General features: G+C 41.6%; 1 protein-coding gene and 1 pseudogene across 2 annotated transcripts in view; one reads left to right on the top strand and one right to left on the bottom strand.

Moving 5' to 3' along the window:
- ANKRD55 (ankyrin repeat domain 55) overlaps positions 1-26907 on the bottom strand; it is a gene marked incomplete at its 3' end in the record, with an annotated part of 185371 nt that extends 158464 nt beyond the window's left edge. Inside the window, exon 1 of the mRNA XM_082622910.1 lies at positions 26863-26907. The remainder of the gene's footprint in view (positions 1-26862) is intronic.
- On the top strand, positions 1323-8090 carry LOC309804239 (E3 ubiquitin-protein ligase RNFT1-like; annotated as a pseudogene). The gene is made up of 3 exons: positions 1323-2038; positions 2219-2438; positions 7776-8090. The product of its transcript is annotated as an E3 ubiquitin-protein ligase RNFT1-like (transcript).
- Positions 26908-27250: the final 343 nt, after the last annotated feature.

Genomic DNA, 27250 nt, shown 5'->3' with positions numbered 1-27250 from the left:
AGGAAAAGGTACTTTATTAAGCAAACACACAGAGGCACAGAATTGCAGTGCATGGTTAACGCATGCGAAGATCAGAGTGGAGGAGGTTTTAGGTCCAGATGTTCACAAACTTTGATGTGTGTTAGATCCACCTGGGCAACTTGTGACAAATTCATCAGCCCAGGCCTTGCCCCCGGATTTTACAAGCTAGGCTGCTGGGACTTGGAGATGTTAATGATTAGCCAGGGTCATACCGCTCATTAATTAGCAGCTGAACTAGTTGGAGAGGCTGTTTTCAGGGAAGGACAAGTTCCTTTGTTTATTTTTTTTTTGTTTTTGAAGGGACCTGAGGTGTAAGATTTGTGAAGTGAGCTAAAAGAAGACTAGAGAAGCAGGTTGGACTCCAATTAAGGAAAGATTGGATGAAAGGCTAAGGAAATTGGAATATTTCTATCAGCATACAGAGTCACTGAAGATTTCAGAGGGAGAAGTGACACTGTCAAAGTAATCAGAGATGTGATCTAAGAACAAAACTTGTGGTTCACCCTGTTGACTGGAGATAGAATCACAACTGGCTTACAGATCCTGTATCTTCCCAGCCAGCTAGGCCCTCCCACCGTCGTTTGAAGCATGTTCCTCTTGAAGCCCACAGAGGCCAGTTTTTTTTTCTCCTTATATAAATAGTAAAATATCTATGTGAAAATATCACTTCATCAGGAATCTTTCAAAACAGCTCATTAAATCCTCGGAATGCAGAGTCAGTGAGAGGAATGCAAATTTTCATCTAGATTTTGACCCAAGGGCAATATATGCCCATCCTCCCTGCCCTACCTCATGTGGACCACCTCCATGGTAGGAGTAGCAGCCACAAGTCTATGCCTGAGGATACAGGGGGGGTGAAGGTGGGGGACCAGAACAGCAAATCAGGAGTCTCGTCTATAAATGTTAGGCCTCTCAATAACACCAGGGGCAGATGGAGAGCCAGGGGATCAGAACTGTGTTGCTCCTGGGCATCTGGGGGTCTGGGCCCTATTTATGTCTACCTTGCTTATCAAAAACTGAGGGAGAGGGATGGGAAAGGTACTTGAAATCTGTACTTCCTTTAGCTCAACAGTCATTTATACTGGGTTATACTGACATTGGAAAGACAACTATTTTGGCTGTCAAGCAGGGCTGGAGTTGGTGGTCATGGGGTTTGAAGGTGATGGCCCTGACTGAAGGCCTCGAGGTGGCATCTCCTGTGTTCCTGCAATCGATAACTGGGCCTCAGTCCACTCAATGTCATGAGAGGAGACAGAGCCTGAAGCAAAGAAATCTGGATCACAGAAAAGTATTCAAGGGTCATGCAAGCCAACGGCTGCCAATGGCACAGTCCTTCAGGACCTGCAGGCAGTGAGGATGCCTTAGCCTCCCATGTGTCCAAACAAGATTGATAGGAGAAGCCTCCTGTTTTGATTCTGGAGATGCTCATATCCAGATGAACTCCATAGCTAAAGAATGTGCTGAAAACCCAAGCTCCAGAAATATAAGGTCAGGTGTCCAGAGCTGTACCCAGGAACGTGTACATAGTCACTACAGAGTCACCTCCACCATGAAGCAAGGCAGCCTGATGATACTGATATGGAGTCTGGAGATCATGGTAGTAGCTCCTTCTCACAATTCCGATATCTCTTCAAGGGGTTGCAAACTTCAAGGGGTTCTATTTCTGTTGATTCTGGGTGTCAAACTTGTTATACAGCATACAACAGGAGTTGCCCTTGGAATTGGGCTACTTACAACTTTTATACGTGCTGCCAAAAGCATTTTAAATCAGGTTTTTCTAAGAGAAAGGTGCTCAGAGATTCAGTGTGCTTGGTTACTGGTATTCACAGCAGGATCTTCCATTCTTCCATATTACACCTTTTATTCTCAGTCACTTTATTATAGCTTAACTTTCAAAAAGCCTGCTCTAGACCCCATTCGAGCTTCTGGGAAGTACTTCGACTGCTGGAATTGCAGACTTCACTATGAAATTCCTCTTCATGGGCTTAAAATGCCTATTTTACTGGTGCCTTCTTTCATCATGCCTTTTCTTTTATTTTATATTTTTAATTTTTAAAATTTAAGTATAGTTGATTTACAATGTTGTGCCCATCTCTGCTGTATAGCAAAGTGACTCAGTTATACACATATAGACATCCTTTTTTAATATTCTTTTCCGTGTATAGAACAGGTAACTATATTCAATATCCTGTGATAAATCATGCCTTTTAAATCCAAGGGTTACTGGTATATGATTTTAGAAGAATTATGTCACTATTACCAAATTTTTATTCCCATAGCAGTTTGGTTTCGTTATCTTATAAGCTATGGGGAGTTTGGTAATGTAACTAGATGGATTCTTGGGATATTGCTGGCTTTACTCTACCTCATACCAAAAGTTCTAGACTTTTTTGCACACCTAAAAACTCTCAGACAGGGTTTTGCCAATATATTTTTTTTGAATTTTTGAATTTTATTTTATTATTTAATACAGCAGGTTCTTATTAGTTACCTATTTTATACACATCAGTGTATACACGTCAATCCCAATCCCCCAATTCATCACACCACCACCACCACACCCCCGCCACTTTCCCCCCTTGGTGTCCATACATTTGTTCTCTACATCTGTGTCTCTATTTCTGCCCTGCAAACCAGTGCATCTGTATTATTTTTCTAGGTTCCACATATATGTATTAGTATAAGACATTTGTTTTTCTCTTTCTGACTTACTTCACTCTGTATGACAGTCTTTAGATCCATCCACGTCTCTACAAATAACCCAATTTCGTTCTTTTATATGGCTGAGTAATATTCCATTGTATATATGTACCACATCTTCTTTAACCATTCATCTGTCCATGGACACCTAGGTTGCTCCCGTAACCTAACTATTGTAAATAGTGCTGCAATGAACATTGAGGTGCATGTGTCTTTCTGAATTACGGTTTTCTCTGGGTATATGCCCAGTAGTGGGATTGCTGGATCATATGGTAATTCTATTTTTAGTTTTTTTGGGGTTTTTTTTGGCGGTACGTGGGCCTCTCACTGTTGTGGCCTCTCCCGCTGCAGAGCACAGGCTCCGGACGCCCAGGCTCAGTGGCCATGGCTCACGGGCCTAGCCGCTCTGCGGCATGTGGGATCTTTCCAGACTGGGGCACGAACCCGTGTCCCCTGCATCAGCAGGTGGACTCTCAACCACTGTGCCACCAGGGAAGCCCTATTTTTAGTTTTTTAAGGAACCTCCATACTGTTCTCCATAGTGGCTGTATCAATTTACATTCCCACCAACAGTGCAAGAGGGTTCCCTTTTCTTCACACTCTCTCCAGCATTTGTTGTTTGTAGATTTTCTGATGATGCCCATTCAAACTGGTACAAGGTGATACCTCATTGTAGTTTTGATTTGCATATCTCTAATAATTAGTGATGTTGAGCAGCTTTTCATGTGCTTCTTGCCCATCTGTATGTCTTCTTTGGAGAAATGTTTATTTAGGTCTTCTGTGCATATTTTGATTGGGTTGTTTGTTTTTTTGATATTGAGCTGCATGAGCTGCTTGTAAATGTTGGAGATTAATCCTTTGTCAGTTGTTTCATTTGCAAATATTTTCTCCCATTTTGAGGGTTGTCTTTTTGTCTTGTTTATTGTTTCCTTTGCTGTGCATTAGGTCCCATTTGTTTGTTTTTGTTTTTATTTCCATATCTCTAGGAGGTGGGTCAAAAAGGATCTTGCTGTGATTTATGTTATGGAGTGTTCTGCCTATGTTTTCCTCTAAGAGTTTTATAGTGTCTGGCCTTATGTTTAGGTCTTTAATCCATTTTGTGTTTATTTTTGTGTATGGTGTTAGGGAGTATTCTAATTTCATTCTTTTACATGTAGCTGTCCAGTTTTCCCAGCACCACTTACTGAAGAGGCTGTCTTTTCTCCACTGTATATTCTTGCCTCCTTTATCAAAGATAAGGTGACCATATGTGTGTGGGTTTATCGCTGGGCTTTCTATGCTATTCCATTGATCTATATTTCTGTTTTTGTGCCAGTACCATATTATCTTGATTACTGTAGCTTTGTAGTATAGTCTGAGCAAATGGACAGGCAAATGTCTGAAGAGAAATACCATACATCAACTAGTGGTTTAAACATCTGAGGAAAAAACATGGAAAGTATTTACATGGACCAGTTTCTTTATACAAATGCTAACCCATGAAAAACACCCAGAAACTAAATAGAGTGTTAGATCATCAAGGTGTAAATCTGTTAAAGCAAAACTACAAAAGATACAAAGAACCACTCATTCTCCAAAGGGAAGTGGAACTCTATCGCTGGGGAGCACCGGTGGCTGGGTGTGACACACAGTTCCCCCAGGAGCTGCCCAGATTCCGTCCGTGATACAGAGAGAGTGGGAGAGCAGTCGGCCTGGGGTCCTGAGAATCTGCTGTGAGATGCTGTAAAGTCACCCTGGGATGGGTCCCGTGACAGGTAACGTGCCACAGCAGACAGATGGGTCCTGAAGGGTGGTGGCCAGATCTGGGAGACCAACACAAAGGGAAGAAAGAGATCTGGGCCTTAAGAGAGGGAAGTGGAACCACAGTACAAGGCTGCAGGCCAGTCACTGCCCTGGGGTGAGCCGTCACCAGGATGCCTGCGGGCCCTGGATGGGGACCAGGCGTTGGCCATGCCGGTGCACGCACAGAAGGCCACAGCTCCTCCCTGCGAGTGTGCAAAGACACACACTCTCCAGACTGCCACACACACAACCCAAACCCTCCCTTTCAGCCCCTGAAGGTCGGCATCCCCCTGTGGCAGGTGGAAGACTCAGGGAACCACCAGATGAATCAGGAATCAGGGAGCCTGATTCCTCCAGCTCCGTTTTTCTTTTTCAAGACTGCTTTTTGCCAATATATATATATATATATATATATATATATATACTTCTGGCTACAACAAATATGTTTATTTAAGTATATATTGCCTATTCCTCTTTTCTGCACACACACAAAATATATAATGGCATATTTTTCCACTAACTCTCAAAGGACATTCAAAGTTGCCTGTGATGTTCATTTATTTGCGTTAGGGTTGTCACACTGCTATTATATCTTGTATCCACAACAGAAATTGACACTCACTTGTCCCCTGTTTCTGTATACTGTGGCCTTGGGTGTCAAGGGAAAATAATGCTCTGCATTTTTGCTCCTTTGATTTCTCTTTCTTCCCTCTTTTCTTTCTCTTCTTTTTTCTCTTTCTTTAAGGTTCTTGACATACTTTTGAGCCACATGAGAGATCTCAAACACCTCTTGACACAATATTAGTTCCTGGAAACTCCTAATTTTTTTTTTTTTTTTACATCTTTATTGGAGTATAATTGCTTTACAATGGTGTGTTAGTTTCTGCTGTATAACAAAGTGAATCAGTTATACATATACATATATCCCCATATCTCTTCCCTCTTGCATCTCCCTCCCTCCCACACTCCCTATCAAACCCCTCTAGGTGGTCACAAAGCACTGAGCTGATCTCCCTGTGCTATGCGGCTGCTTCCCACTAGCTATCAGTTTTACATTTGGTAGTGTATATATGTCCATGCCACTCTCTCACTTTGTCCCAGCTTACCCTTCCCCCTCCCCATGTTCTTAAGTCCATTCTCTAGTAGGTCGGTGTCTTTATTCCCGTCTTGCCCCTAGGTTCTTCATGACCATTGTTTTTTTTTTTAGATTCCATATATATGTGTTAGTATACGGTATGTGTTTTTCTCTTTCTGACCTACTTCACTCTGTAGGACAGACTCTAGGTCCATCCACCTCACTACAAATAACTCAATTTTGTTTCCTTTTACGGCTGAGTAATATTCCATTGTATATACATGCCACAACTTCTGTATCCATTCATCTGTTGATGGACACTTAGGTCGCTTCCATGTCCTGGCTATTGTAAATAGAGCTGCAATGAACATTGAGGTGCATATGTCATTTTGAATTATGGTTTTCTCAGGGTATATGCCCAGTAGTGGGATTGCTGGGTCGTATGGTAGTTCTATTTTTACTTTTTTAAGGAACCTCCATACTGTCCTCCATAGTGGCTGTATCAATTTACATTCCCACCAACAGTGCAAGAGGGTTCCCTTTTCTCCATACCCTCTCCAGCATTTGTTGTTTGTAGATTTTCTGGTGATGCCCATTCAAACTGGTATGAGATGATACCTCATTGTAGTTTTGATTTGCATGTCTCTAATAATTAGTGATGTTGAGCAGCGTTTCATGTGCTTCTTGCCCATCTGTATGTCTTCTTTTGAGAAATGTCTATTTAGGTCTTCTGCCCATTTTTTGATTGGGTTGTTTGTTTGTTTTTTTTTTGATATTGAGCTGCATGAGCTGCTTGTAAATGTTGGAGATTAATCCTTTGTCAGTTGCTTCATTTGCAAATACTTTCTCCCATTCTGAGGGTTGTCTTTTGGTCTTGTTTATGGTTTCTTTTGCTGTGCAAAAGCTTTGAAGTTTCATTAGGTCCATTTGTTTATTTTTGTTTTTATTTCCATATCTCTAGGAGGTGGGTCAAAAAGGATCTTGCTGTGATTTATGTCATAGAGTGTTCTGCCTATGTTTTCCTCTAAGAGTTTTATAGTGTCTGGTCTTATTAGGTCTTTAATCCATTTTGAGTTTACTTTTGTGTGTGGTGTTAGGGAGTGTTCTAATTTCATTATTTTACATGTAGCTGTCCAGTTTTCCCAGCACCACTTACTGAAGTGGCTGTCTTTTCTCCATTGTATATTCTTGCCTCCTTTATCAAAGATAAGGTGACCATATGTGTGTGGGTTTATCTCTGGGCTTTGTATCCTGTTCCATTGATCTCTATTTCTGTTTTTGTTCAGTACCATACTGTCTTGTTTACTGTAGCTTTGTAGTATAGTCTGAAGTCAGGGAGCCTGATTCCTCCAGCTCCCGTTTTCTTTCTCAAGATTGCTCTGGCTATTTGGGGTCTTTTGTGTTTCCATTCAAATTGTGAGATTTTTTTGTTCTAGTTCTGTGAAAAATGCCAGTGGTAGTTTGATAGGGATTGCATTGAATCTGTAGATTGCTTTGGGTAGTAGAGTCATTTTCACAATGTTGATTCTTCCAATCCAAGAACATGATATATCTCTCCATCTATTTGTATCATCTTTAAATTATTTCTTCAGTGTCTTATAATTTTCTGCATACAGGTCTTTTGTCTCCTTAGGTAGGTTTATTCCTAGGTATTTTATTCTTTTTGTTGCAATGGTAAATAGGAGTGTTTTCTTAATTTCACTTTCAGATTTTTTATCATTATTGTATGGGATTGCAAGGGATTTCTGTGCATTAATTTTGTATCCTGCTACTTTACCAAATTCATTGATTAGCTCTAGTAGTTTTCTGGTAGCATCTTTAGAATTCTCTGTGTATAGTATCATGTCATCTGCAAACAGTGACAGCTTTACTTCTTCTTTTCCAATTTGGATTCCATTTATTTCTCTTTCTTCTCTGATTGCTGTGGCTAAAACTTCCAAAACTATGTTGAGTAATAGTAGTGAGAGTGGTAACCTTGTCTTGTTCCTGATCTTAGTGGAAATGGTTTCAGTTTTTTACCATTGAGGACGATGTTGGCTGTGGGTCTGTCATATATGGCCTTTATCATGTTGAGGTTAGTTCCCTCTATGCCTACTTTCTGGAGGGTTTTTATCATAAATGGGTGCTGAATTTTGTCGAAAGCTTTCTCTGCATCTATTGAGATGATCATCTGGTTTTTCTCCTTCGATTTGTTAATAATTGCCAATATTTTTTACACTACCAAGTTACGAAGGGCTGCCAGTAAGAGACAGTGTTCAGATGTGGATGATATTTGTTCAGTATGTCAAGGTGAATTTCAAAAGCCAATTCTTATCTGTCAACATGTATTTTTTGAAGAGAGAAAACTGTCCAGTGTGCAGAACTGTGATTTCAGACCATATAAACAAATGGAAAGATGGTGTCACTTCATCACATCTTCAAATATATTATGTTTTGAACTTCATATTAAGGCCAAAAAATACTAATTTCTTTTGCTTACAGTGACTATTGATAAAGGCATTAGAATGGATTTCAGGGCCAGAAGTTAAGAAAAATGTTTCCAAATGGTTATAGAGTATTATAATAAGACTTAAGTGTGAAGTCCAAATTATCAAAAGATTAAATGAAAGAACCCTATATTTTAAAATATACATAAGTAATGTTCAACCTAATGCATATGCAACATTTATACTATCCTATTTGACAAATGACTGCAGTTAAATTGTAAATGTGTTTTCTTGTTAATACTACCAAAATGACAATTGCATAACTAGAACTAGTGGTTTTAGAGAAATTCAGGTATTCTTTCCTTTCATTATTTTCACAACAAAGAATATTTTTCATAAAACTTTGACACACTTTACCTGAAAGTAAAATTTTCTTTACCATTCCTATTCGACTTTTATAATTCCCATTCAAAAAATTCTAAAAATTTTTATAAAATTTGTATTTTTACATGAACGTTCTAAATGCTATATTTTACTTGTAACAATGAGATTTTCTAAGGAAGATTAATTCATTGAGGATGAAATATTTTAATATTGTATTTTTCTGTGTAGTGTGATTAGCAGTCATTGAGAACAGATGATTTAAATTCCTTTTTGTTTGTGAACATCATACATACAATCCTGCCATCAGCTTTAATGGTCATGATCTTTTTGTATAGTGCTATGGACTACCCTGACTATTACACACACACAAAAAGACAACTACTTGGCATCAATAGCTGATCAATGCATGCATCACCCGCTTCCTTGTACATTCACCATGTGGAAAATTCCCCTGTCCTTTATTCCATAATTTTTCCTCCTTCTTTTTGTCTTCTGGAGGGTATAATATAGTTTAAACTGAAAGATTAAACAAAGACATCTTAAGTGGAAGCACTCCTCATAGAAGAAAGCTCAAGATTGTAATTAAAATGTTGGCAGTATTATTGGACACCAGAGAAACTATCACCTTAGAACAGAGATTGGGCTAAAATAACCCAGAATGAGGAAAATCTTTTTAAAGAATCATCTGCACTATGTATCAATCCATCTGCATTTTGTGTGAAAGGCAGAAGTTCAGAGGTCACATACTTTTCCTTCACACTGTGCTCAGATACAGTGTTTCTCCATGGGCATGCTATGGTAATGCAGTAGTTCTGTGTTATATAGAATCTCCCCACAATGCAGGACACCCAGTATCCCTAAATGCCAGCAGCACTCCTCAGTCTGGAAAAGCTGAAAATGTTCTGGCCACCCCTGCTCTAATGTTTCAGAGTACATTGCATAAACTATTTCCTCGTATCAGCATAATGATTCAAAACATTAGTAACATCTTCACTCTTCAGGTGATGAACTGAGGCTTGAAATGGATTGCTGGCTTTTCCACATGGCTAGTGAGGGCTGCTGCTGGCTCTAACACCACGGGGCAGAGTCTAAATTCAGCTCCTTTGCTAAAACATTGTGCTGCCTTTGGATGGAGGCAGAGACTCAGACTTGATCTCAGTCCACTAGTAAATACATGCAGATGAATTGGTGTTGCTGTTGCTGTTATTTATATTTCTAGCTTTCTTCTAAGGAGCCTGAGTCTTGTTAAATAGAGGACACTTTGTTCTGTGGGTCTTTGGTGGAAGGGTAGAGGTAGGAGGTAAGAGGACCTGGGTTTTAGTTTGGCTAACAGAGGGAGCAGATTATGGAGCTTCCAGGGATAATGAGGGATGAAGCGAAATAGGAAAGAGAGCCACTAGGACCTAGTGAGGCCCTGAGTAATGTGACATGACCTACCTACCCACGCATTCTCACCCATGAGTCCCAAAACTTCAGTACAATGTATTACTCATGAAATGTTTACAGAGTGGTTTTTTTGGTGTAAAATGGCAAGGGGCTGAGTATTACTCCTGGGTTGAGAGAGGCTAATGCAGAGACAGCACACCTGGACCCAGAAGCCAGAGGCAGGAGGTACCGTGAGGGTGTCAGCGACTCTGAGAATCAGCAGAAATCAAAGCAAGGCCTGGAGTTTTCACAGATGTGGAACTGGTGAATTTACCCAGACATCTGAGACTGGGGAAGCACCAGTTCACATCTGAATCGTAGGCAACTAAAGTGAGGGCCCAAACATAGCTGGGTTCTAGAATACTTTCAGGTATTAGAGGGAGGAGAACCAATCTGTGTTAGAGATTATACAGCTTGAAACTTTCCCCAAGGCAGTCTAAGGATTTGTCTCCTTATTTAAGAAAATTCACACAGTATTTGAAGTGGCTGATCATTTACTTTTCACACTGGTCAGGACCATAAGAGGAATTCTCTGAATAGAGTTAAAATTGGTGAATGTGGGATGTGATGAAGAAATAAATGACCTGACATCTATTCAGCTAGTGTCTCCAGACCTGTCACTTCCATAAGCAGGGAGAAGACAACCATTCCAGGTCGTTCTCTGTAATAAACACAGGATGCTTATATAACTTTCATGAACAGATTTCATGAAAACGACAAAATGACAGAGAATGACTGAATCCACATATGGAATAAGGACCAAATGTTAAACGTAATTATTATCCATTTATGATTATTATACACTAGGATTCTCATAAAAGCATCCAGTTTGTTCTCAATAAAAACTTGGTGAAACCTGGCTTGTATTCCTTTGGACACACCAGTCTGGTCTCATTTTCTTGCTAGGATGCTCTGGTTTGCTGCTTTTTTGTATTCAAGACCTTATTACTGCTTGGAAAATGTTCCTTATCTTTGCATGTGCACAAATCTTTATGTGAGAAGCAGGAGATGGTGCCCCTAGGTGCCTGCCCTACAGCTGAGAGTCTCGCTGAGATCTGGGCCTGAGTGCTGCTCCCTAGGGGTTCTCTGATGCACTGCCCTGCAGCCCTGGGGAGGATGCTCATTCTCTAGGCCAGTGGTCACCTTCAAGGCCCTCAGTGTTCCAAATAGTTCAGGGAGGAGAATAAGAGTAAAACCATTACTGATGCCAAATTTTGTGTTACCTTCTTCTACCCTGATGCTTCCCAAGAGATGTCTCAGTTCCCAATTCCCCCTCATGGTCCCAATCATCTTTCCAATCTCTTGCCCCAAGGCAGGCTTTGGCCTGACGTGTCCCAGACACAATTAGTCAATGGTGGACTCTCATTCAAATAATAATAAAATATCAGAATAGCACTGCATTCTTTGAAGATGAACGTGACAGGCCTGAAATCTCAAAAGAAATCTTGCAGGGATGAAGCCCAGGGTCCCCAGTGGGCCTCTCCCTGAACCCTGGGCAGAGCTTCCCATCACAGCCAGCACAGTGGGGGAACATTCTACCCAGCTTCCACTCTTTCCTCAGTGGCTCTAGATTTCTACTGCAACCTGTTTCAAATTCAATGTTTTATAAGGAAATGACACAGAAAAGGAGCACAGCTACTGCTTAAGCAGGCAACTCTCAGGGTCCCAGAATTTAAAAGGGTTTAGAAAGTATCCTAGAAATCACAGTAAAAGGGTGTTCAGGGACAAGTGTAAGACCCACCAAACAGTTCTATCAATTGAGTGAGGGATATTTATAGAAGGCAATCAGAGACCCCAAATTCCAAGGGAAAGAAACACAACCATAAGCTAAACATCTCTATCTAAATGAACTCTCTATGTTTGCAAGTGAGTCCTTTCTGGACTTTGAAGCATGGATTTGAAATTTGCATGGCATGGCAATCCACTGAAGCCAATTTGACCTTTTGGTAAATATGAAGTTTTTCTGGTAAATGTCAATAGCCTCCAACCATTAGAAGTGGGGGAGGTGGGGGAGCCTATATGTTCCTTTCCCCACAACCATTCTACCAGAAGCCATATTACAATGAAAACTAGTTTTAGAACATATTCTGACAACACCTAGATATTTATTCACATTAAGGGTCAAAGATAGTCTTAAGCCTGCTCTGTAGCTGGGGAGGTCCCACTCTTTACCCTTGGACCCTCTGTTCAGCATTTCCCATAAAAGGCTTAACTGAATTCAGAGCAAGCATATTCTGATGGCAGGTGTGGCCAACTTTGTGCTGGGTCAGGCATAGGGTGTCTCGTGATGGGGAGGAATGCAGAACCAATTCAGAGGTCTAGACCACAAGCTTGAACTATCTGTATTCAGCAAGCTGGGCTTGCCAGGTGCTACTACTTCATTCAGGAAAGGGCAGTCATTCCTGTATGATACTACTAACCAGCCACCTATTTGAAGACTGCTCCTTTCATCAATTAAAAACTATTTTAAACATCCCCTATGCTAATCAATAACCTTCCTGGTGTAGATTTAGCTAATTTTATGTAAGATACTAAGTCACCCAGCAAAGGAAACTATGAACAAAATGAAAAGACAACCTGTGGCGTGAGAGAAAATATTTGCAAACGAAGTGACCGACAAGGGATTAATTTCCAAAATATACAAACAGCTCATACAACTCAACAACAAAAAAATAACCCAATCGAAAAATGGGCAGAAGACCTAAATAGACATTTCTCCAAAAAAGACATACAAATGGCCAACAGGCATATGAAAAGATGCTCAACATCACTAATCATTAGAGAAATGCAAATCACAACCACAGTGAGGTAGCACCTCACACTAGTCAGAATGGCCATCATTGAAATGTCTACAAATAACAAATGTGGAGAAAAGGGAGCCCTCCTACACCATTGGTAGGAATGTAAGTTGGTACAGCCACCATGGAAAACAGTATGGAAGTTCCTCAAAAAACTAAAAATAGAGTTGCCATATGATCCAGAAATCCCACTCCTGGGCATATATCCAGACAAAACTATAATTCAAAAAGATACATGCACCCCTATGTTCATGGCAGCACTATTCTTAATGGCCAAGACATGGAAACAACCTAAATGTCCATCAACAGATGAATGGATAAAGAAGATGTGGTACATATATACAATGGAATATTACTCAGCCATAAAAAGGAATGAAATGGGGTCATTTGTAGAGATGTGCATGGACCTAGAGACTGTCATACAGAGTGAAATAAGTCAGAAAGAGAAAAATGAATATCATATATTAATGCATATATGTGGAATCTAGAAAAATGGTATAGATGGACCTGTTTGCAAGGCAGAAATAGAGACACAGACATAGGGAACAAATGTATGGGCACCAAGAGGGGGAAAAGGGGAGTGGGATGAATTGGAGATTGGGATTAACATATACACACTAATATTTATAAAACAGATAACTAATGAGAACCTGTTGTATAGCACAGGGAACTCTACTTAATGCTCTGTGGTGACCTAAATAGGAAGGAAATCCAAAAAAGAGGGGATATATGTATACATATAGCTGATTCACTTCGCTGTACAACAGAAACTAACACAACATTGTAAAGCAACTATACCCCAATGAAAAAAAAGAAGATGTGGTACATACATACAATGGAATATTGCTCAGCCATATAAAAGAATGAAATAACACCATATGCAGCAACATGGATGGACCTAGAGATTATCATACTAAGTGAAGTAAGTCAGAAAGAGAAAGAAAAATACCATATGATATCACTTACATGGAATCTAAAATATGACACAAATGAAATTAACTACAAAACAGAAACAGACTCACATGGTATGGCATGTGAGATAGAGAACAGACTTGAGGTTGCCAAGGGGTGGGGGGTGGGGGACGGATGGACTGGGAGTTTGGGGTTAGCAGATGCAAACTATTATGTATAGAATGGATAAACAACAAGGTCCTATGGTATAGCACAGGGAATTATATTCAATATCCTGTGGTAAACCATAATGGAAAAGAATATAAAAGAAGAATGTGTATATATGTATAACTGAATCACTTTGCTGTACAGCTGAAATTAATACAACATTGCAAATCAACTATACTTCAATAAAAAAAATAAGATACTGGGACTTCCCTGGTGGTCCAGTGGTAAAGAATCCACCTCACAATGCAGGAGATGCAGGTTCAGTCCCTGGTCAGGGAACTAAGATCCCGCATGCCGTGGGGCAACTAAGTCCAAGGGCCACAACCACTTAGCTCATGCGCCTCAACCAGAGAGCCTGTGTGCCACAAACTATAGAGCCCATGCGCTCTGGACTCCACGTGCCACAACTAGAGAAGAGAAAACAACCTGCCCACCACAACTAGAGAGAAGCCCCTGTGCCACAATGAAAAGCCCACACGCTGCAACGTAAAGATCCCGCATGCCTCAACGAAGACCCCACGTGCTGCAAGTAAGATCCGACGCAGCCAAAAATAAATAAACAATAAATAAATCTTAAAAAAAAAATAAGATACTAAGTGACCATCTTAGAAGATCTTGATTCTGGCGAGGGTTCTTCATCTGTTGGTTAACCACCTTTGGAGGGTAGATCCCCAAACATGGCATTCTAAATGCTAGCTAACTGCTCTTAGAGGATAGTGTAACTTTGTATATACAACTACATCACAACGTTTATATTGAGGTATTTTAAAATAAGGGTCACACAGACAATAAAACACATGGGAACAGTGAAAAGGCAACAAAGGGTAAGACAGAGTTGGAAGCAAGAGAAACAGTCTTGACTGGCTGATTTTCTGCTTTGTGAATCGTGCCTCAGGAGATGCTGAGTCCCACATAAGGACAGGCTCTCTTTGCTGGAGATTGATTTATATTATAAGAAGTAAAGCTTGATTGGGCTGTCTCTAAAACTTTTTATTTTGAGGACTAGAATTCCACTGGCCCAGAAGTATCTAGAATAAATCATATAGCTGTATTTAGAGATTTCAGAACCTTAGAAAGAGAATTTGAGGCAAGGGTGACAGAAATGAGTCTGTTCTTTGATTCAATTCTGCATCTCCACTTTCAAACTCTGGTAAATAAGCCTCTAAAGGTGAAGAAGCATATTTCAAGTGTTTTGTCAAAATTCTATCGATCAACAGAAAAATGTTACTGGTGAATCCTGGCTGAAAGGTAAAAATTTATCATTTTTTTAAAGGCATTCTCCCTAAAATTTAAAACTATAGTTTTTGCTGGCTCAAATTCTTTGTAAGGTGCCTCAAGCCCTTTATAGAAAAATGTGGAATATAAATGAAAAAAACACATACAGGTGCATGCATGCACACACACACACACACACACACACAACTGTAACTCTCATTGATACTTTATTTTAATATAAGGTTTAAAATTAAAATCAGGCAAGTGAAAACTTAAAATAATTTCACATTAAACCTTGGTAGTTTTAAAATTATGTCACTCATCAAACACCAAGTAACCTAAACTTTGAGATGAAATCTCTTCTGTAGAACACAAATCAATGGATCTTTCCCATTTTGAGTCCTTTTTGGAACAAGGTGGGTATGGAAATACACACAATAGTAACAAGAAAATAATATAATAATAATAGTAAATAAACCAACACCTCAATCTTATTAAATAGGTCAGTCAACCTACAGCACTTCATTTTGCTATGCTCTCTTCAGCAGCTTTGATCTCCTAGTCGCATGGCTTCCGAAAAATGGCAGAAATAAATCAAGGTGCAATACAAAAGGTAGCAAAGGCAAGAACAGCGATTGTGCTTTTGGTTTCAGTGAGCTGAGACATTAGCAGGCTCTGGCATTAATCTACCTGGTATTAGGATAATTTTTTCAAGCATCAGACTTTTTTTAAAGAAACAAAACCCCTAAAGCCAGAGGCACGAGATATGCACAGATTATGTGCAGGTTTGTGTGGAGGTCTGTATGGAGTAGACTATATTGCCTGCATGATATGGAGGAAGGGCCCCAGAAAACCCCTCTGTCCTCAAAATATCTCCCTCACTGTCCTGTCATGGTTGACCGAGCTTCTACCATAAAAGATTTTATTTGTTGGTTTTAAGATAGTGATTTTCTAACTCCTTTATGCTGCCAACATTCTCCCTTTTGATAAAAATTTATTCAGAGGCCTAATAAATAAAAGCAGAGATACTGTTGCTGAAGTAGGTGACCCATCGGATCAGCGCCTCACTCCCACTGAGACACATCTGCAAACTGCTAGGGCTTATTGAAGGACATCTGAAAAACCATTGGGTTAAGACAGCTTCCCAATTGATGTGAACAAAGGGTTACAGAAGCTGGGAGATATCAATTCCTTCAGCCCTTAAGGGAGGGGATGGTAGGGGAGGTGTGGGTGGAGCTCTGGCCAAGCCCTCTGTGGCCCATTGTCTCTCATTTTTATTTACCTCAGTGTATGGGAACATTATTATAATTTTCCGTGCACTAGGCTAGGGCATTATGCTCTGATAGAGTTTATCACAATTATTACGGGTTATTAACACCTTAGCATGCACTTTTCCCTGCCAATTCTCTAAGGAAAGGAAGCATATATCAAGCTAATCTGGGTAGGGGAGATGTTGGAAATTGGGTCATAAGCCAGGAAGCTCTCAGGAGGGGAAGAATTGAGTGGGAGGCCACGGGAGAAGGCCCGAAGTGGGGTTCTGGATGGCCTGGAACCAAAAGGTACAACGCTAAGACAAGAGGAAGAGGACACTCTGGAAGAATCCGGAGGGCCCTGAAGTGAAGGCCCTGCTCTCCCATTGGATGAGGATCAGCCCGGCTCCCAGGTGTCAGTTCAACCCACATCGCGATCACACAGGCAAACACAGATTTTACTCCTGAGAGAGATTTTTCACAAGGTAAGTGCTCATTTGGGAGACCCAGATGAGTGGATTATTCACCTGGAAGAAGGCAGACTCGAGTTGCAAAAGGTTAGATTAGTAATTGCAACTGGGGACCCGTCTCAGGCAGGCCCCCTGACAGTCTCCAACTGAAGAAATAGAGCTGTCTCCCACCTCCTCCCTCCCCAGCGTCCCGTCCTCTTCCTCTGTGTCTCGACTTCTTTTCCCATCGCTCTGACTCACAAGTGTCAGCCACTGAAGGGGCTCCCCATCTCCCAGCCCTCAGAGATCTCATTGTGAGCGGTTTCTTCTCATCCCCGTCCACTTAGTGCTGGGCACCAATCCAGACACGACCCACTCTTCCAAAGGCGCCCCCTGAGGTGCAGCTTCCTGGCAGGGACCTTCCACAGGCAAAAATGATGTGCCTCTGAGGACTGATGCGCCAGACGGACAATCCGAGGTTTATGGTTTTCCAGAAGGGGTTCACAAAGCCCTGCCAATTCTCCTTTTGCCATTGGCCAATTCCCTTTCACTGGCTCTCCCTGCCTGTCATCTGCTTTGTCAGCCAAATCCCTTTTCATTTTTCTCAGCTTCATCTTGGACTCAGGCCTAGTAAGTCCTGTCAAGAAGATTCCTGACGTATGAAGTTTTATGTCTCTTCCACCACCATCTTGAGAGGCATTGCCTGTCCTTCACCTCTGTGAAATATTTCACAGGAAGGCATTCCCGTGTCTGAAGTGGAGCATATTGGACCAAAACACCAAGTGAACAGTAGCAACGTTATTGTTTTCCAATGAGAATTTAAATCAAAAGATGCAAAGGAGCAATCCTCCGAGGAGTTTTGGGGGAAGGGAGAAATAAGTGGAGGAAAAACTAAAATAGAGAACGTCCTTGTACAAAACTGAAACTCTTTAGTGAGAGTCAAAAATTACTCCAAAAATGGCATAGTCCTTTTGGAATCAGGATGCTTTGAGTTTTGTCTAAATCCACTCATCATCCAAGTCCTTCGGAATATTCTGGGCCTGTCCCAAATTCACTGGCCTTTTTCTCACCAAATGGCTCATTATTTCTCAGCACCATCTCTAAGTGTTAGTGCACTCAACTCACCATTGCTCACACACAACTTGCTGGGTCCACCGGAGGGACCTGCCAAATGCAGTTCTCTTCCCATGGGATAACCTTGGTGCCTATATGGGTTTCTGTTGGTCTGTTTGTTTAACCGAACATTTATTGAGGCTGACTAGGTGCCACGCACATTGCATGATTTACCTTATTTAATTCTCATAACAACCCTATGAGGTCGGTATCATTATTGTCCCCTTTTGAGGATTATAACAGATGGGGAAACCAGCTGAGGCATTGGCTCAAGGACACAGAGCTATTACTAAGTGACAGAAAAAGAATTCTAATTCATCAGGCGCGTCTAACCACAGAGTCTAAGTTCTGAACCACGGACACTCTCAACGTCTCCTCCTTTGTTGAAGCAGTTTAACGTAGAGTGAGTTTAACTTTTAAACTGTTTGTAGTTTGGGGATAGAAGATGCCTGGCCTGTAGCTGACCTCAGAAAATACAACTCTCCAGCTCCATCGCTCTTCAGATCAGCAGGAAAACCAATCTCTCTTAGCAGATCCAGCGGGGGGACTAACACTTCCTCAGCTGCCAGGCATCTATGGAAGCTGAACGCAGCTCCAGACAATACCTCTGCAGAGGTTCCCTTCTGGCACGGCCCAGCGCCCCGCAGGTGGTGACGCTGCGCTCCGCTTCCTGTCCGCCATGACTCAGTGCAGATCCCCCTTCGGGCTGCAGCAGTGCTTCAGGAGGAAAAAAGGAAGATACTCCTCACCTTTTGGCGCTACTCTGAGTCGGGGAGGGTTACACACCAACCCGGGCCTGACCCGCAGTGATGCCGTCTTAGACGCGCTCACACTGTCACATCCCGAGGCTCCAGACTGCCCCCTAGAGGACGGGTTTCTCTGCTGCTCCCTTCAACCAGCTGGCTGCCCGTGAAGGCGGGGGTCGCGTGGCGGGTCAGAGCTCTCCCTCCTGTCTCCTCCTTCCCTCAAAGTATTAGTTTTGTTTAGGGGCTTCCTTGCCTTCCTTGTCCCTGGGTCCTGGCTGTGGTCACCCACTGACCCTTAGTTCACCTCAACAGATTTCAATAACTGGATCTCAGAGAAGCGGTATTGGAGCTTTAGTCCCTTGCTTCACAGATCCCCGGGGTTCTCAGGCAAGTTCGCACCCGCCCCTCTCAGAAAAGTTCAAGCAGAACTTTTTAGTAGTCTTAAAAAATATTCAAGGTTCACTTACTCTGCTACAATCATAACTCAATTCTCAGGGGAAGCCTAACAACTTCGCCATAACTTGGCTTCTGCCATTTAGCTCTTAGATTGATTTTCGCCCCACAAGCAACTTGGAGCCTTGAACTTTGTGAGCCCTTCCATGGCTGACAGGGCTCCTCAGAGCCCAATAACTGCTGTTCACCAAATGGGCCCTGGAATAGCCTCTCTGTTCCTTTTGTTCCTTTTCCTTTTCTTAGCAATGTGGGGCCCAAGGGTGAGCAGTCCATTAACACTGGCAAGGCTGTTTGGGCTCTTCAGACGAGAGATGTCAAAGGCAGGATCCTGGGAGGGTTGTAATTATTATATTCTTAACCACCCTGCAGCCTTTCTGTACCAGACCTCTGATCTGTAATATTATAACGTAGCTGAATCCTATTTCCAATTGTCTATCTTCATCTGCAAGCCCAAGGCACATGGGAGTGTAGACTGGAGACTCACGGTGAGCCTGGGAAGATTCAGAGGTTTTAAAAGGAGCTGATTCTATTTACAATAGCCCAGAGATGGAAACAACCTAAGTGTCCATCATCGGATGGATGGATAAAGAAGATGTGGCACATATATACAATGGAATATTACTCAGCCATAAAAAGAAATGAAATTGAGCTATTTGTAATGAGGTGGATGGACCTAGAGTCTGTCATACAGAGTGAAGTAAGTCAGAAAGAGAAAGAAAAATACCGTATGCTAACACATATATATGGAATTTAAGAAAAAAAAATGTCATGAAGAACCTAGGGGTAAAACAGGAATAAAGACACAGACCTACCTGAGAATGGACTTGACGATATGGGGAGGGGGAAGGGTAAGCTGTGACAAAGCGAAAGAGAGGCATGGACATATATACACTACCAAACGTAAGGTAGATAGCTAGTGGGAAGCAGCCACATAGCACAGAGAGATCAGATCAGTGCTTTGTGACCGCCTGGAAGGGTGGGATAGGGAGGGTGGGAGGGAGGGAGATGCAAGAGGGAAGGGATATGGGAACAGATGTATATGTATAACTGATTCACTTTGTTATAAAGCAGAAACTAACACACCACTGTGAAGCAATTATACTCCAATAAAGTTGTTAAAAAAAATAAAAAATAAAAGGAGCTGATTAGCTTGGCATTTGGGAGAGATTCTCTTCCCTTCTGTGCTCTCCTTTTATCTGATCCCAATTGGCCTCAGAAGGCCAGCCATCTCCCAGCCTCCTGGCCCAGCTGCTGCTCCCTGCCTAGGCAAGTAGGGCCGTCCTGTTGGGAAGCGGGATGGACTACTTCCCTCTACCCTCTGTAGTCATCCTGCTCTTACCATATCCACCATGATAGGTTTTTCGTTGCCAAGGCTGGAAGGTGTGAGCAAGTTCTTTCCCCTTTGGGTACTATGTTTTGAACCTAATAAACTGTCATGAGGAGGAACAGACAATAAAAGTTACCATTTCTTAACTGACTTGTGTTGCCAGGCACTTTACCTACATTGTCTTATTTAATCCTCAGAAAAACACTGCAAAGGAGATTTTATTCCATTTCCCTATGTAGAGAATTCAAGACGAACACGGTGCACCTAGTAAATAACTTACCTAGCAAATGATGGAGCAGGATTTTGAATCTAAAGTTGATGGTGTTCCCACCACTTGACTCTCCCTAATAGGTTGTGGCCTGTGGAGTGGGCTATGGCCTTCCCTTGGGGGAATTAGCCGAGGCAAAATCAGTACATGCTTTTCTAATTGATTGCTCTTTTTTCAATCAAAAAATATGAAAAAAGATATGCCTAAATATTATAAATGTTATTTCAATGGATGATACTAATTTTAAAAAAAATTAAGTACTTCTCAAAGTAATCAACTCACTCATTTTCTCTAAGTATGTTTTTTTTATCTCACACTTGAAAAAAAAACCTGAATTTCTAACTCACTCTCAAATTTTTGGTTTGCAACCTCCTCCAGTTTGTCTGTAGCACTAGAATGTTCTGCAGCTTCAGTATCACCATCATGCTGTCAGCGTCTCTATAGGAGTTCTTCTACGGTGGTTAAAGGCACAGACTACAGAGCCAGGCTGTGGGCTCGCCGATTTTGCCACCTATTGAGGGCAGATGGCTTCATTGGATTACTGTAAGGATCAAATGAGTTACTAGATTCAAAGTATTTAGAATTGTAAGACCTCGATGAATTTTAATTATTATAAAAATGTTTTCAACGGTTCTAGAAAAAGAAATTATCTATGACTGCTTTCTAGTATTTTTGCTCAGTTGCCGGTAGAAGACAACCCATGTGTCACCCACAGATCTGGGAGGACAGCTGAACAGTCCCATCTTTGGGCAGAGGAAAGAAATAGGGTGGATAATAGCTGGGTATTTCTTAGCATTGTAATGAGATAAGACTCAATGGAGATGGAGACCCTTTTGATCCATCTCAGTATTTTATAATAAAAGTGATCGTCTGGTCATAATGAAAAAAAGCAAGTACTGTCTTTCTAGAGAGAGGAGACATTTCTAATTTCAGAGGCATGGTTCCAATCATAGAAAGAAAACTGCATTTTATATTGGAAGAAAATGAAATGTTAACAGTAGTTATCTCTGAATAGTAAGACTACTATTAATTATTTTATTTAGTTTTTGGGGGCAGTTTTCCATCATTTCCAAAGTCTTTGATGACTATATTTCACTTTTACAATAAAAAAGTTATAAAAAATAAAGTTACAGGAATTGTATAAATTGATATGCAAGGTTCTTTCCAGCTTGTTTACTCTCTGTCAACATTTATTTTGATAACAGTTATGATGTTTTTCCATCATTTTCTTTGATACACTAGTGAGACTGGCAAATTTAATGCCTGTCTTAATAAACCTAATTTCAGGAGCAAAAATCATCATTGTTTACTTCTCTTCTGACATTGTGCCTCTGGCTGAGACTAAAGCTAGGAAAATAGGACAAAATCTAGGGAAAACACAGAGTTTAATGTAAATAACCCCCCCTAAGAAACATAATATTACTTAAACCTAGCCCAGGCAAACTAATATTATCTATTTGGGTTGAAGCGACACAAGTGATTCGATCCTAATTTTTAACATTTGCTCAAACACTTAGTCCCTTCTAAAACCCATGGCATTCTACTAAAATTTTTTTACTTAATATTTTAAGTATGTCAGCCTTCGGAACTCTTCCAAATACTTGTAAAACAAACCGAAAATTTAGAGTGAATAATAAGCCCAAAAGATTTCAGGGGACTTCCCTGGTGGCGCAGTGGTTAAGAATCTGCCTTCCAATGCATGGGACACGGGTTCGATCCCTGGTCTGGGAACTAAGATCCTACATGCTGCAGAGCAACTAAGCCCGTGCACCAAAACTACTGAACCTGTGCTCTAGAGCCCTCAAGCCACAACTACTGAGCCTGCATATCTAGAGCCCAGGCTCTGCAACAAGAGAAGCCACGGCAGTGAGAAGCCCGTGCACTGCAACGAAGAGTAGCCCCCGCTCGCCGCAACTAGAGAAAGCCCCCACATGCAGCAATGAAGACCCAATGCAGCCAAAAAAAAAAAAAAAAAAAAAGATTTCAGAACCTTCAGGATCAAATGAAAAGCTAATAGAAGATTTTAAACAATGGTTCCTTCTCACTGCTTGTAGTTTTGTTCTTCCTACAATTTAGAACATTCCTTTATAGAAAACATACCTGGAGATGCTTAGAATTAGTGAATGATTCAGGAGTGCACCTCCAGAAACGAAAGTCCATTCTCCATTTATTTAAATCAGTATTTAATGGTAAACAAGTGAGGTGAGAGAATTTAGCAGTAGTCACGGTGCCAGCCAAGGAATAATTATAGTTAACATTTCTGTAGTATAGATGCTGGTCTAACTCTACACGTAATTAAATCATTTTAGCCTTGCGACAGCCTTATGAGAGAGGGTTTTGTTATCTTCATGTTACAGGGGAAGAAATTAAGACCCAGAGAGGTTAAGGGAGTTGTTCAATGTCACACAGTCATCAAGAGGCAGAACTAGGAATTGAACCTTAGGCAGACTGGCTCTTAACTGTTCTTAACTTCTAGGCTATATTGCCTCAATTTGATTGCTAGAGCTAGAAGAAACAGACTTTGTGGACCACTGGACAGTGCCTGGGTTCTGCCACACCCACAGCGGCACCAGTAAAGGCCTGAAATACTGTAGGTATGTCCATCTCCTAATCCTTGAATGATGGAGGTTCCCTTATTTGGGAAAAGGGTCTTTGCAGGTGTAATTACATTAAGGATCTTGAGTTGAGGAGATCATCCTGGATTAAACAGGTAGACTCTAAACCAAGTATCCTTCTAAGAGAAAGGCAGAGGGAGGTTTGAGACAGACAGAAGAGGAGACAGAAGAGGAAGAGGCAACATGGTCACGGAGGCACAGATTGGAGTGATGTGGCCTCAAGTAAAGAAATGGGGACAGGGCTTCCCTGGTGGCGCAGTGGTTGAGAGTCCGCCTGCCGATGCAGGGGACACGGGTTCTTGCCCCGGTCTGGGAGCATGCCACGGAGCGGCTGGGCCCGTGAGCCATGGCCGCTGAGCGGGCGCGTCCGGAGCCTGTGCTCCGCAGCGGGAGAGGCCACAACAGTGAGAGGCCCGCATACCACAAAAAAAAAAAAAAAAAAAAAAAGAAAGAAATGGGGACAACACCAGAAGCAGGAAGAGCTAAAGAACAGATTCCCCCCTAAAGCTCTTGAGAGCGAGAGGAACCTGCTGGATTTTAGACTGCTGGCCTTCAGAACTGTGAGAGAATAAGCTTGTTGTTTTCAGCCACTTGTTTTGTGGTAATTTATTACTGCAGCCTTAGGAAACTAATACTATACTGAGCATCGGTATAGTACTTTTCAGTTTTCAAAAGGCTTTGGCACACATGACCTTATTTGATCACACACCACTGCACTCTGCAGTGATTTAGTTTGGGGACCTAGCTCTGCCACTAAATGGCTATGGGACCTTGTGCAAGTCACCAGCCTCTCTGGCCTTTATCTCTTTATCGGTAAAATGGAGCTAATAACAATGCCTGCCTTGTGCCCCTCACCAAGGTGTTGTGAGGATCAAAGGGAAAGAACACGAGTGATTGTACTTCCTATACTGAAAAGCTATTTTCACTTCTTACCCTTGGGTACCGTCTAAACCATTGCCTGGAGGAGAATGTGGGTGCCATGAACACATCGGGAGGGCCGGGGACATGCTACCTCCTTTACCAGGACTGTATGCAGCTGGGACCCTCTGGAGGTTGGGAGTGAAGCCTGGGGGTGGAGAGACAAGGAATCATTGGGAAACTGGGACAGGGACTGAAGCTTGACAAGACTGAGCTCTGCCATGAATTCAGTCATCTCATGAGCAGAGGATTGGTGTCCCAAGGCTGATTTCTCAAGAAACATATGGTCTAAGAGCAGGAAGGCAGACAGGTCTGTTCCTCATTAGCCCTTGTTCTCTGCATGGTCAGAAGCCAAAGACCACCCCAGAAGGTGTGAGTGGAAGTTCATTTTCCTGCTGACCTTTCAGTCCTGAGCTTTTGAGTGATGATGGTTCTGAAAGGTGGTAATTAGTGCCAATTGAGGTGATGCTTTTGTGAAGCTGACACCTCTCCATTAGGAAATGGACTAAAGCCAGTGGACCAGCAACTCAACCAGGGGAGAAAAAGCTAAAAAATCAGTGCCTGGCCAAACTCTGCACAATTAGAGTCTTCCTCCAACCATGCTCTGGTGCACAATGGGAACCATTGCAAGGCTGAAAATGGGAACGCCAAGGTTGAATGCCACCCTAAGCTTTGGCATAGACATAAACAAGGACAAGGAAAAAGAGACACAATGGGCGAGAGAATAGGAATGGGGGCAGGGTAATTCAGTGTGTTTTTGTGGGGCAAAATAAACCCAGGCAGAAGAAAATATCATGGATTAAGCCAAAGGTACTCATCCAAATTCGGTACGAACTAATATTCCTGATTTTTAATGAGCTATGTCACTTGCATTGTGTCAAACTTCTTGTCTCCTGTTCTTACATTCTTTATTTAGTCTCCACAGGTACCCAGAATTCTTCTAAAACTCGGCATCATCAGGAACAAAAGCTTCACTCAGGTTATCACAACTCTGTAACCGTTTTCCTCTTTTTCCTTTAGCCCCAACCAAACCTTTTTCCATACGTAAACACAAGTAATCTTCTAAAAGACAAATCTGAATGTGTCACCCCCCTGCCTAAACCTGTCACTGCTTTGCTATTGCTATTGTACCAAAGATAAAAATCTAAAATCCTCAACATGACACGTTCTGGCTCTGAGACCTCACCAAGCCAACCTAGTGCCGCTCTCCCCATCACTCTGTACTCTCCTTTGCACCTCTGTTTTCTGGATCTGGGTCTTCAAACAAGTTATTCATATATGTGCATATATGAATATATATACAGACGTATATGGAAATGACCAAGTTTGATATATACCTAACCAAGTAAGATATGTTCCCTTTGACTAGAAAGCTCTTTCCTCTGCACTTTGCCTGGCCAACTCCCACTTCTGGTTTCCAACACATGGAATGGTCTTTCCAGATCACCCACCCCCCATTTAAAATCATGTTTTCCTTAATATTCTCTCTCATAACGCTATTCTTTCCCTTAATAACATTTACCATACTGCTATGTATTATATGTATTTCTTTGCCTTTTGCTTCTCCCACTAAATTGTTAGCTCTAGGATGTAGGGACATACATGCTTTATTCCCTGCAGTAAAGCCAGATACTTTATCCCAGCCCTAGTTATTCTGAGATTCAATTGGTCAGGGGTGGAGTTTGGGCATTGGCATTTCTTCATAGTTCCTTGGGTGATTCTAGTGTGCAGTGAGGATGGAGGACTATTTGTACAGTCTACCCTCATCATTTCAGGAAGGAAGTAAATGAAGCCCCTCAGAGAGGTCATGTGACTTGCTCAAGGTCTTCTAGTGGTGGAAACAAGGACGCAGTTCTTTCAGAGCCTGGTCTCTTTACACACTATGATGTGCCTTCACTTAACCTGGAGAAGCTTTGTAAATGAGTAGGGAAAGGTTTCTCTCAATTTTTGCATTCTTGTTAGGATAACCAATTTGTACCTGTTTACCTGGGACTTCCCTGGTTTTAGCAAGTTAAAAAGGGGAGAAAATGCTATCTGCCTCATAGCTGTTGTGAAGGTTCAATGAGCTAACGTACGTAAAGCATGTGGCACAAAGCCTGGCATACACGTAGTAGGAGATCAACTATTGTTAGTTTTTAAAATGATATAGGAGTCTTTGGAAACAGGCTACCAAGGTAGAAACTCTGCCTTCCTCCCACCCTCCCTCCCTTCCTTCCTCTTTGCTTTGTTCTTTTTTTCCTTTCTTAGTACAGGTGTAAATATATAAACATAGAATGGAGATGTCTCTTAGCCGTTGTGAGCACACTAAAATACTTTTTTTTAAACCAGTACTCATTACTGTCTGTCAACTTTAAATGCCACCCAGATGTCTCTAGGTAGTGTAATTTCTCCCTGCCAAGTGAAAGCATTCACAGTGCTCAATCTGCTCAATCATTAAGCAGCTACTTAAAACAACTCTTTCTGGGCTTCTCCTTCCCTTGGGCATCCATGCTTGTAACTCTGTCAAAGTGCCTGTTTCCTGGAATCTGGCTTCTGCAGACTTCCCAGATGTTGGTATGCCAGACTAATTATTTTTCTAAGGCAGCACTGGCGTCCTCAGGTTACCAGCTGAATTTGATCCATATGGTAGCTCTGGGAAGGGCAAAATGCTAATTATGTAGAATTTAGGCCATTGATATTTATTTGTTTGTTTGTTTATTATCTACACAGGCCAACTGAGGGATAAACTTGGAGGCAACTCCAACATGGTAACTGGGGTGTTCATTTAGTTAGTCTTACCTCACTTGTATTGGCGATCTTTATGCCTTTAGCAAATCCATATTAGACATGATAGTTCATTTGTGGAACTGTGAACGAAACAGAAATGCAGCAAATCAGAGATTTTTTGACGATGGGACTTTGAAGATTATCTCATCCAACCCCCTTGAGAGTATAGCTCATTTAATATTTTGTTAATGTAACATTTTGCAATCCACCAGGAAATTCCTCTAATCTTATCATCATCCATCAATTGGTGACAGAAGAATTTGGGGAAGGAAAGCAGCTGCAGATTTTGATGTGGGAGGGCAGTGGGCAGGTAAGGGAGGAATACATCTTGCGTGATATGCCAGGGAGAGGCTCAGTAAGGAAGGAACAGTCTAGGGAGATAGGCAATCAATAAAATCTA

The sequence above is a fragment of the Mesoplodon mirus genome (genome assembly GCF_964341445.2).
Source record: "Mesoplodon mirus genome assembly, chromosome: 5".
NCBI classification, from domain to species: Eukaryota; Metazoa; Chordata; class Mammalia; order Artiodactyla; family Ziphiidae; genus Mesoplodon; species Mesoplodon mirus.
This window is presented reverse-complemented; position numbering and strand designations above follow the sequence as displayed.